Source organism: Lynx canadensis, chromosome B1 (assembly GCF_007474595.2).
Source record: "Lynx canadensis isolate LIC74 chromosome B1, mLynCan4.pri.v2, whole genome shotgun sequence".
NCBI lineage: Eukaryota > Metazoa > Chordata > Mammalia > Carnivora > Felidae > Lynx > Lynx canadensis.
In genome coordinates, this window is record NC_044306.2 from 100938949 (window position 1) to 100949471 (window position 10523).

The 10523-nt window shown below is 37.0% G+C and overlaps 1 non-coding gene across 1 annotated transcript; it reads right to left on the minus strand.

The window, feature by feature from the left end:
* Positions 1–8043: 8043 nt before the first annotated feature.
* On the minus strand, positions 8044–8147 carry LOC115513155. Its single transcript, XR_003968578.1, has one exon. It is a non-coding gene; the product is annotated as a U6 spliceosomal RNA (small nuclear RNA).
* Between the last annotated feature and the right edge of the window lie 2376 nt (positions 8148–10523).

The window sequence follows — 10523 nt, forward strand, 5'->3', positions numbered from 1 at the left end:
AATTGGAATTTAAAGCAAAGACTGTAATAAGACAAAAAGAAGGGCACTACATAATAATAAAGGAGACAATCCAACAAGAAAATATAGCAATTTTAAATATTTATGCACCCAACACAGAAGTACCCAAATATATAAAATAATTATTAACAAACATAAAAGAACTAAATGATAATAACCCAATAATACTAGGGGACTTTAACACTCCGCTTACATCAGTGGACAGATTGTCTGAATAGAAAAATAAACAGGGAAACAATGGTTTTGAATGACACACTTAATGGACTTTACAGATATATTCAAAGCATTTCCTCCCAAAACAGTGGAATACACAACCTTTTCAAGTGCAGATGGAACATTCTCCAGAAAAGATCACTTAGTTACAAAACAGACCTCAACAAATAGAAAAAGACTGAAGTCATACCATATAACTTTTCTGGTCACTACACTATAAAACCAGAAGTCAAGTACAAGAAAAAAATCTGGGAAGACCACAAATACATGGAGGTTAAGTAACATGCTACTAAATAATAGAAGTGTCAACCATGAAATCAAAGAAGAAATTTAAAAAAAATAAATGGAAACAAAAGAAAATGAAAAAGCAGCAGTCCAAACCTTTGGGACACAATAAAAGCAGTTCTAAGAGGGAAGTTTATAGCAATACTGGCCTACCTCACGAAGCAAGAAAAATACCAAATAAACAACTTAGCCTTACAGTTAAAGGAGCTACGAAAATAACAACAAATGAAGCCTGAAGCCAGAAGAAGGAAACATATAATAGAGATTAAAGCAGAAATAAATGATATAGAAACTAAACAAATATATAATAATAATAGAACAGGAGCTGGTTCATTGAAAGAAATTAATAAAATTGATTAAAACCTCTAGCCAGATTTATCAAAAAGCAAAGAGAAAGGGCTCAAATAAATAAAATCACAAATGAGAAAGGAGAAATAACAATCAACACTATAGAAATACAAACAAATATAAGAGAATATTATGAAAAATTATATGGCAACAAATTGGACAACCTATAAGAAATGGATAAATTCTTGGAAATGTATAAATTACCAAAACTGAAACAGGAAGAAACATACAACTTGAATAGACCAATAACTAGCAATGGCAGTGGGTGTGTAATCAAAAAACTTGCAAGGAACAAAAGTCCAAGACCAGATGACCTCCCAAGGAGAACTCTACCAAACATTTAAAGAAGAGTTAGTACCTATTCTTCTCAAGCTATTTCCAAAAAGTAGAAAAGAAAGGAAAGCTTTCAAATTCATTCTATGAGGCCAGCATTACCAAAACCAGATAAAGGCACTACTAAAAAAGAGAACTATAGACCCATATCTCTGATGAATATAGATGCAAAAATTATCAATAAAATGCCAGCAAACTAGGGAACTTGGGTGGTTCAGTCCGTTGAGTGTCTAACTTTGGCTCAGGTCATGATCTGGTGGTTTGTGAGTTTGGGCCCCACATCGGGCTCACTGCTGTCAGATTGTCAGTGCAGAGCCTGCTCTGGATCCTCTGTCCTACTCTCTGTGCCCCATTCCCCCCAACTTGTGCTTTCCCAAAAGTAATTAAATATTTTTTTATTTATTTATATTTTTTTAATGTTTATTTTTCAGACAGAGAGAGACAGAGCATGAGCAGGGAAAGGGCAGAGAGAGAGAGGGAGACACAGAATGTGAAGCAGGCTCCAGGCTCTGAGCTGTCAGCACAGAGCCCGACATGGGGCTCGAACTCACAAACTGTGAGATCATGACCTGAGCTGAAGGCGGACACTTAACCGACTGAGCTACCCAGGCGCCCCTTAAATATTTTTTAAAAAATAAAAAAAAAAAACACACTAAAATTACTGTGGTTAAATAAATAAATAAATAAATAAAATGCTGACAAACTGAATCCAACAATGCGTTAAAAAAATCATTAATCATGATCAAATAAGATTTATTCCTGGGTTGCCAGGGTCATTCAATATTTGCAAATCAAACAATGTAACACATCATATTAATAAAAGAAAGGATAAGAACTATATGATCATTTTGATAGATGCTGAAAAATGCATTCATTCATAATAAAAACCCTCAAAAAAGTAGATTGAGAGGGAACATACTTCAATGTAATAAAGGCTATATATGAAAATTCCACAGCTAGTATCATCTTATTTGAGGAAAAACTCAGCTTTTCCTCTATGGTCAGGAGCAAGACAGGGATGTCTACTCTCACCACTTTCATTCAACATAGTACTGGAAGTTCTAGCTATAGCAATCAGACAACAACAACAACAAAATCAAAGGCATAAGTAAATTGCAAGGCAATGATAAATAAATTGGCAAGGAAGAAGTAAAACTTTCACTATTTGCAGAGAACATGATACATTATATAGAAAACCTGAAGGACTCCACCAAAAAACTGCTAGAACTGATAAATTAGGTAACGTCACAGGATACAAAATCAATGCACAGAAATCTATTGCATTTGTATACACCAATAATGAGGCAGAAGAAAGAGAAATTAATGAATTAATCCTGTTTATAATTGGACCAAAAACAATAAGATACCTAGGAATAAACCTAATTGAAGAGGTGACAGACCTATATTCTTAAAGCAATAAAACACTGACGAAAGAAATTCAAGATGACACAAAGACATGGAAAGACATTATATGCTCTTGAATGGAAGAACAAATATTGTTAAAATGTTTATACTACCAAAGCAATCTATACATTTAATGCAATCCATGTCAAAATACTACCAGCATTTTTCAGAGTTAGAACAAACAATCCTAAAACTTGTGTGGAACCATAAAGGATCCCGAATAGTCAAAGCAACCCTAAAAAAAAAAAGCTAGAAGCAACACAACTTTGGACTTTCAAGTTATATTACAAAACTTTAGTAATCAAAACAGGATGGTACTGGCACAAAAATAGACATGTAGATCAGTAGAACAGAATAGAAAACTCAGAAAGAAACTCACATTCATAAAGCCAATCTTCAACAAAGCAAGAAAGAATATCCAATGGGAAAAATAAACAAATAATCCAACTAAAAAATGGGCAGAAGACACAAATAGAAATTTTTTCATAGAAGACATACAGACCATCAATAGACACGTGAAAAGATGCTCAACATCACTCATCATCAGGAAAATGCAAATCAAACCTACAATGCAATATCACTTCACACTGGTCAGAACGACTAAAATCAGTAACACAAGAAACAACAGGTGTTGGAGAGGATATGGAGAAAGGGAAATGCTTACGTAGCGGGAGAATGCAAAATGGTGCAGCCACTCTGGAAAATATTATGGAGGTTCTTCAAAAAGTTGAATAGAGGGGCGCCTGGGTGGCGCAGTCGGTTAAGCGTCCGACTTCAGCCAGGTCACGATCTCGCGGTCCGTGAGTTCGAGCCCCGCGTCAGGCTCTGGGCTGATGGCTCAGAGCCTGGAGCCTGTTTCCGATTCTGTGTCTCCCTCTCTCTCTGCCCCTCCCCCGTTCATGCTCTGTCTCTCTCTGTCCCAAAAATAAATAAACGTTGAAAAAAAAAATTAAAAAAAAAAAGTTGAATAGAGAACTACCCTACAATCCAGCAATTGCACTGCTAGGTATTTATCCAGAGAATACATAAATAATTCAAAGGGATACATTCACCTTGATGTTTATAGAAGCATTATTTACAATAGCCAAACTATGGAAACAGCTCAAGTGACTTTCGACTGATGAATGGACAAAGATGTGATATATATGATACACACACACACACACACACACACACACACACACACAATGGAATATTACTCAGCCATAAAAAGAATGAAACCTTGTCATTTGCAATGACGTGGATGAAGCCAGAGAGTATTATTCTCAGTGAAACAAGTCAGTCAGAGAAAGACAAATACTACGTTATTTCACTCATATGTGAAATTAAAGAAACAAAACAAATAAGCAAAGGGGAGAAAAAGAGAGAGAGGCAAATCAAGAAACAGACTCTTAACTGTAGAGAACAAGTTGATGGTTACCAGAGGGGAGGGGCATGAGGGGATGGGTGAAATAGGTATGGGGATTAAGGAGTGCACTTGTCATGATGAGCACTGGGTGATGTACGGAAGCGTTAAATTACTATATTGTGCACCTGAAACTAATATTACACTGTATGTTAACTAACTAGCATCAAAATAAAAACTTAAAAAAATTAGAGGGGACTGTCTCTGACTTTCCAAACTGAAAATCCACTGAAAGGTGGAGAAGATTTCTCTCCAATGCATTTTGGAGTTAAGTGTCATGCTCAGGTTGTGGAGAGACTGCTATTGTCCACCAGATATCTGTGATTTTCTTCCATCATGTGCTGTTGTCATGGAGAAGCAGCTCTCCAGTAAGGAACTACATTTTCCAACACCTTTTATATTGGGTAGACCCCTGACACTCAGTTTCAGTGAGTGAAGAGTGAGCCAAAGTAATATTTTTTTTAAAAAAATTCTGCCATTAGATTCTCCATTCTTTCTTCTCCTCTCTGCAGGCTAGATTTGAGGCTGAGAATAGCCACCAAAACCAAGTGTTTCCTAAGCCTGGTCCCTACATGCTGTAGGGAGGAGAGCCCATGCTGCCTCTTAGACCTGATAGGAGTGGGAAATAAATTTCTATTCTGTTTAGCCACAAAAAATCTGGGCTTTATTTGTTTCAGTAGCTAGCATTACATTGCTAATAAAGGGGTATAAATTAGAGAGAAGTTCTTGCCCAGTAGCAATCATGGCCAAGCCACCAGGAATAACTCGACATCTGACCACAGCCTTAAACAATAAACATGTAGATGTCTCATTAGACAGTACGATGAGAGAGTATCAGACTACTGTGAAAAATTACCAAGAAGTCAGACTTCCAAAATGACCCAAAGCCTTCCAAATTGACCCAAAACTACAAATCTTCCAAGAAACTACTAAATGTTCATGAATTAAAGTATTTTCCAGACCAGTGAGGTTCAGATAACCCTTGAGTAAATATCTAAATGTCTGGGTGCCTATTTAAAAACAAAATAAATCTCTAATCCTTTGGAGGCCTTGATATTAACAATGACTATTACTATAGTGGTTATGGGATGAAATCATCTATAACTAGAGGAGTTATGAAGCAGTAGCTATAAAATTTCTTAGTAGAAAGGGAAGTTGTTGGGTCCTCCTCAGGCCACTTTCTCTTTGTAATTATTTCTAAATCATTACCTTATGTCAACCGTCACTACAGCAGAAACCCAATTCTCCATGACTTTTAAAAGAGATATAGAAGAGTAACTGCCAAAAACAATGATTGTGCTTGAGAGAGAGAGAGAGAGAGTGAATATGTGTTTTTAGTCAGAGAAAATGTTTATGTAAAGGAAAAAGACTATAAGAATTTAATAGATTTAGTACTATAATAAAGGATGATTATATAAGACTGATGTCTGCGAAATCCAGTAAAAACATGCAGTCCGCTTTCCTTAGGAGACCCTGTCTCCATATAAATGCTTGGTAAAAAGTCAAACCACTTGAAAGGAAGGATTTTACTGTCCTCTGTGAAATCAGCTTTATGAGCCATTTGCTCAGCTTGTCCTGTGTCCTGTCAGGTGTGTCTCATGTTTATCATACTTGTCAGCATTTGTTCCCACCTTTCACTCAGTTGTACCTTTTAATGCACTGACAGCTTCCTTCATCAAATTTAATGGCCTCTTTCAGACAAAGGGATAATTGACTAATCAGATCTTCTTATTTGCAATAACCCTGAGGAACGAATTTCCTTCAGACAGTTAAAAGCATGTCCCAGGCCTATAAATGATGGCAATGCAGAAGTCATCAGGTACTTGTCATGCCCATGGAACAGAGGACTGCACACAGGGGTGACCTTTTGTTGAAAAATTCCACTACAAGCCCTCCGCTCCTAATCTTCCCCTTGTTGTTTCTTAACTAATGCAAATTGCTTATTACTTTGCAAGTTAAAAATTAGTATTTTTCTTGAAGACTATCCTAAGATTTAATTATTATAATGTAAAAAGGCAACAATCTTAAAATATTTTGCCAGTGGATGCATTGACAAATATTTCAAACTTAAGCTCTATATTTTATTTCTAGAGAACAAGAAAAGCTCTAATTTCCTGGCAATGGAACATAGAATCAGACCTCTACCATTGTATCGAGTGGCCATTTGTTGTTTTACATTCCCTAGTTCTGCCAACAACCTCTCAAATGTGTCTTAGAGGAATCGCACCCCTTCCCCCACTCTCCATCCATAGAATTCACATAAAATTGACACTGTTGTGTTTCAAGGAGGGGCTGAGCAAAGTGCTATAACTCTCTATTGATCAATATTAGGGCAGCACTTCCCAGTCTTTGTTCATGGTATGGGCCACAAAAACAAAGAAAAAATATTGTTAGAGTGCACGTTGAGATAAAAGAATGGAGCAAATCTAAGCCAGAGTTGACTAGCCCGGGTCTCTGCCTGACTGTACTCCAAGACAGAAGGGACTTGATACCCCAGTGCATATACAACATATTCAAGGCATGCCAGTATTATTATAGTAGCCAGTGTGCTTGGGCATACCAGTTGAAGCTCTAGGTTAAGGCAGGCATTCACCAAACAAATTGGGCCAATTTGATGATGAAATTTGATTCCAGTTTTGGCTATTTAACAGTCTCTATTTTCCTATAGACGGGCTGATAATGGTGTGAGCCTGGCAAAGACAAGACTACTCAGATATGACTGAAGATGAGGATCCATGGGCGTGTATTTGTTCATACAGTGAAAGACCTCCCCCTGAACATTTCATCTCTAAGAGTCAATAAAAGCCATTTTGCACTTATGCCACTTTCTGTGATATACAATTGAAGCTCTAAATTCTGCTATACAGATAACCTCTGTATGTACTATAGTATACTGCAACATGTTTTTCATCTGTTGTCTCCTCCACTGGACTGTTAATTTGTTGAGGATAGGAACTGTGTATTAGTTAGATTTGTACGCCGAGCAAAGCACATGGCCCGTATGATGAGGTACTCCATCAGGATATATGTGTGTTAAAATGAATACAAGAATACATGTTTTTAATTAAAAAACTACGAATGAGATGGAATCAAGATGTGCCCTGTTGTAATCCATACACCTCTCAATGGCTTTATAAGCAAAGCCTTAAGAATTTGGGCACCTTGGAATATAACATGTGGAGGAAAAGAGAATGAGTTAAATGACTTCACTTAAAAATTGTATTTTCTGGGGTGCTTGGTGGCTCAGTCAGTGAAGCATCCAACTCTTGATTTCTGCTCAGGTCATGATCTCATGGTTCGTGAGTTCAAGCCCCACATCAGGCTCTGAGCTGACAGTGCGAAGCCTGCTCGGGATTCTCTGTCTCCCTCTGTCTCTGCCCTGCCCTCTATCTCTCAAAAATAAATAAATAAACATTAAAAAATTGTATTTGCCAAATTTATTTTTCAGTAGTTCAAAGCTGTAAACACCCCATTCAAGTCAAATGGCCTTAAGGTTCAAGGAAACAAATAAGTAACAGCAACAGAAATCCTAAAATCCTTATCCTTCAGTCTGTTCTCTGGTAGTTACTTATTCTAGCTCCTTTCCCTAAATTATACAATCTAATTGCTTCCTTTTCTCCCCCATCTCCTGAAAGAGAAATCAGTTCTTATTCCCAAGTCATGAAAGTGAAGGCAGGTGGGCAGGATAACCACAACAAACCAGGGTACAAATCAAGCCTGTTGCATTTGATTTTTAGACCTTCCCCTCAGCAAATCTCTAAGACTGATCTGTCGCAAAATTATCCTTAGGTTCGCTTTGGCGATTTTGAAGTTTATTCAAAGGGAAATTAGGAGAAATTAGACCTGACTTTCTTTCACAAAAAATAGGCTGAAGCTCCACTGAGAATTGGGAACGGGGGTCAGACTGGAAGACTCACGCCATTTTTTGTGAAGCAGGATTTTATTCACAGTGCTCTATGTTAACTGGACAGCAGGCTAACAAGGAAAAGGAGAAAGATAGTAGATAACTTTTTTCTTTTGTTTCTTTCTTTTTTAAAAAAAATATGGAACACTCCACGAATCTGCGTGTAGTCCTTGCACAGGGGCCACGCTAACCTCTGTATTGTTCCAATTTTAGCATATGTGCTGCCAAAGCCAGCACAAGGTCACCTTTCAACATTTCTCTCTGCAGGGAGAATCATAAGCTGAGCCCTGTAATTTTTTTTTTCCCTAGACCTACACCATACATTCCCTGAGTTGTCTTAGAGTTGTCCCCACTGGAAAACCATTTAAAGCCCTTAGGTTTCAAGGCTTCAGTAAAGGTGTGTCAAGCCCTGGACTCTGTCACCCTCTAGTCATCCCCTTGAAAAGAGAATTCCATGCTGAGTTAGTTAATGAGTAAGTCTCTGCTTTAATTTTTTTTTTAATGTTTTTATTTTATTTATTTTTGAGAGACAGAGAGAGATGGAGTGTGAGCAGAGGAGGGGCAGAGAGAGAGAGAAAGACACAGAATCTGAAGAGGCTCCAGGCTCTTGAGCCTTCAGCACAGAGCCCAACGCGGGCTCACAAGCCATGAGATCATGACCCGAGCCGAAGTTGGATGCTCAACCGACCAAGCCACCCAGGCGCCCTGAGTAAGTCTCTGCTTTAATCGAAGAAACCACAAGGAAGGCCTGCTTCCTGCTCTATCTAGGCAGAATACCACGGGCATCACCGTGAAATGGATATTAAGTAGGCCGTGAAAAACTCTAACTTCTGTCTCTTCCATATCAAACTAGATAAAATACCTTCCTTTCATCCTTCTTTTAAAGTCTTTTAACCTCTGGATACATATCAGTAAAACAAGGGTGTGCCTCAAAGTCTACTTTTTGTACAATTTAGTGATTCTATAGCACTGATATAAAGGAGTGGCAAACGTCTGAGACTATGCTGTATGTCAGTTATTTCTGGAATGTTGACAAGCCTTCTAATTGAGGTTCATTTGGATGCTATACATCCATGTGTCTACTACCATGAGACATATGTTCCTGTTATGAGCATGAAGTAGTGATGGAACCAAGGAAAAAGTACTCAATTGTACTAACTTATACATATTAAAAGCCTTATCACCTAATTAATATAGAATTTATTTGTCAATCCTGGTAGAACATCTCCCAACCTCTCACTAAATTATCTTTGTATACTATGAAATTAAAGGAATTAATCAAAGCCTAGGACTAACCATCAAATATTTGCCAGATTATAAGAGCAATTTCTACTCATTGTAAGCTTGATAGAACTAGAGTGAACAATAATAGTAATATGTCCACTCATATGGAAATGACAATACTATAAAAAGAAGAAACTAAAAAGAAATTAAGAGAGGAGCGCCTGGGTGGCTCAGTGTGTTAAGTGTCCAACTCCTGATTTTGGCTGAGATCATGATTTCACGGTTTGTAGGATTGGATCCCGCCCTGTGTCAGACTCTGTGCTGACAGTGTGGAGTCTGATTTTCTCTCCTCCTCTCTTTTCCCCACCCCAGCTCATTCTCTCTCTCTCTCTCTCTCTCTCTCTCTCTCTCTCTCTCTCAGAAAGAGAGATTAAATGAGAGAGAATGAAATGAAAAAAGATCACAAAGAAACAAAGAATTCAATATTCAAAAATGGGAAAGGAGAGACCCTTCAATAAATGGTGTTGGGAAAACTGAATAGCCACATGCAGAAAAATGAAACTGGACCACTTTTTACACTATACACAAAAAGCAACTCAAAATGGATTAAAGGTTGGAAACCAGTTTGACAATAAATTTCATATTAAAAAATGGATTAAAGGCTTAAACATAAGACCTGAAACTAAAACTTCTAGAAGAAAACATAAGGGGTAACTTCCATGATATCAGTCTTGGCAGTGATTTTTTAGATATGGTACCAAAAGCAAAGGCAACAAAAGCAAAAGTAAATAAGTGGGATTACATCAAACTTAAAAGTTTCTGTGCAGCAAAGGAAATCATCAACAAAATGAAGAGGGGATGGTGGGGAGAGGGGAGATGTTGGTCAGAGAATATAAACTTCCAGTTTTAAGACGACTGAGTTCTGGGGATCTAATGTACAGCATGGTGACTATCTCTAATAATATTGTGTTATATACTTGAAAGTTGCTGAGAGTTAATCTTATATGTTCTCAGCATAAACATGAAGGAGTAATTATGTAAAGTGATGCAAGTGTTAGCTAATGCTGTGACAATAATTATTTTGTCATATATGTTTATCAAATCAACACATTGTACACGTTAAACTTATACAATGTTGTAGGTCAACAGTATCTCTATAAAGATGGAAAAAAACCCAAAATGCAATATTCAAATAAAATGAATATTGGAGACAAATTTGTTTTGAAAAAATTGAATTAATGACATGGAAGACAAAATTGAAAAGCCTTCTAATATACAGAGGAAAAATGTTTTAATTTTGAAGATTCAAAGAAAAAATTCTCAAGCATCTGGAAGAAATAAGATAACAAGCTATCAACAAAGAAACAAAAATTGGTGGAGAGTCATACA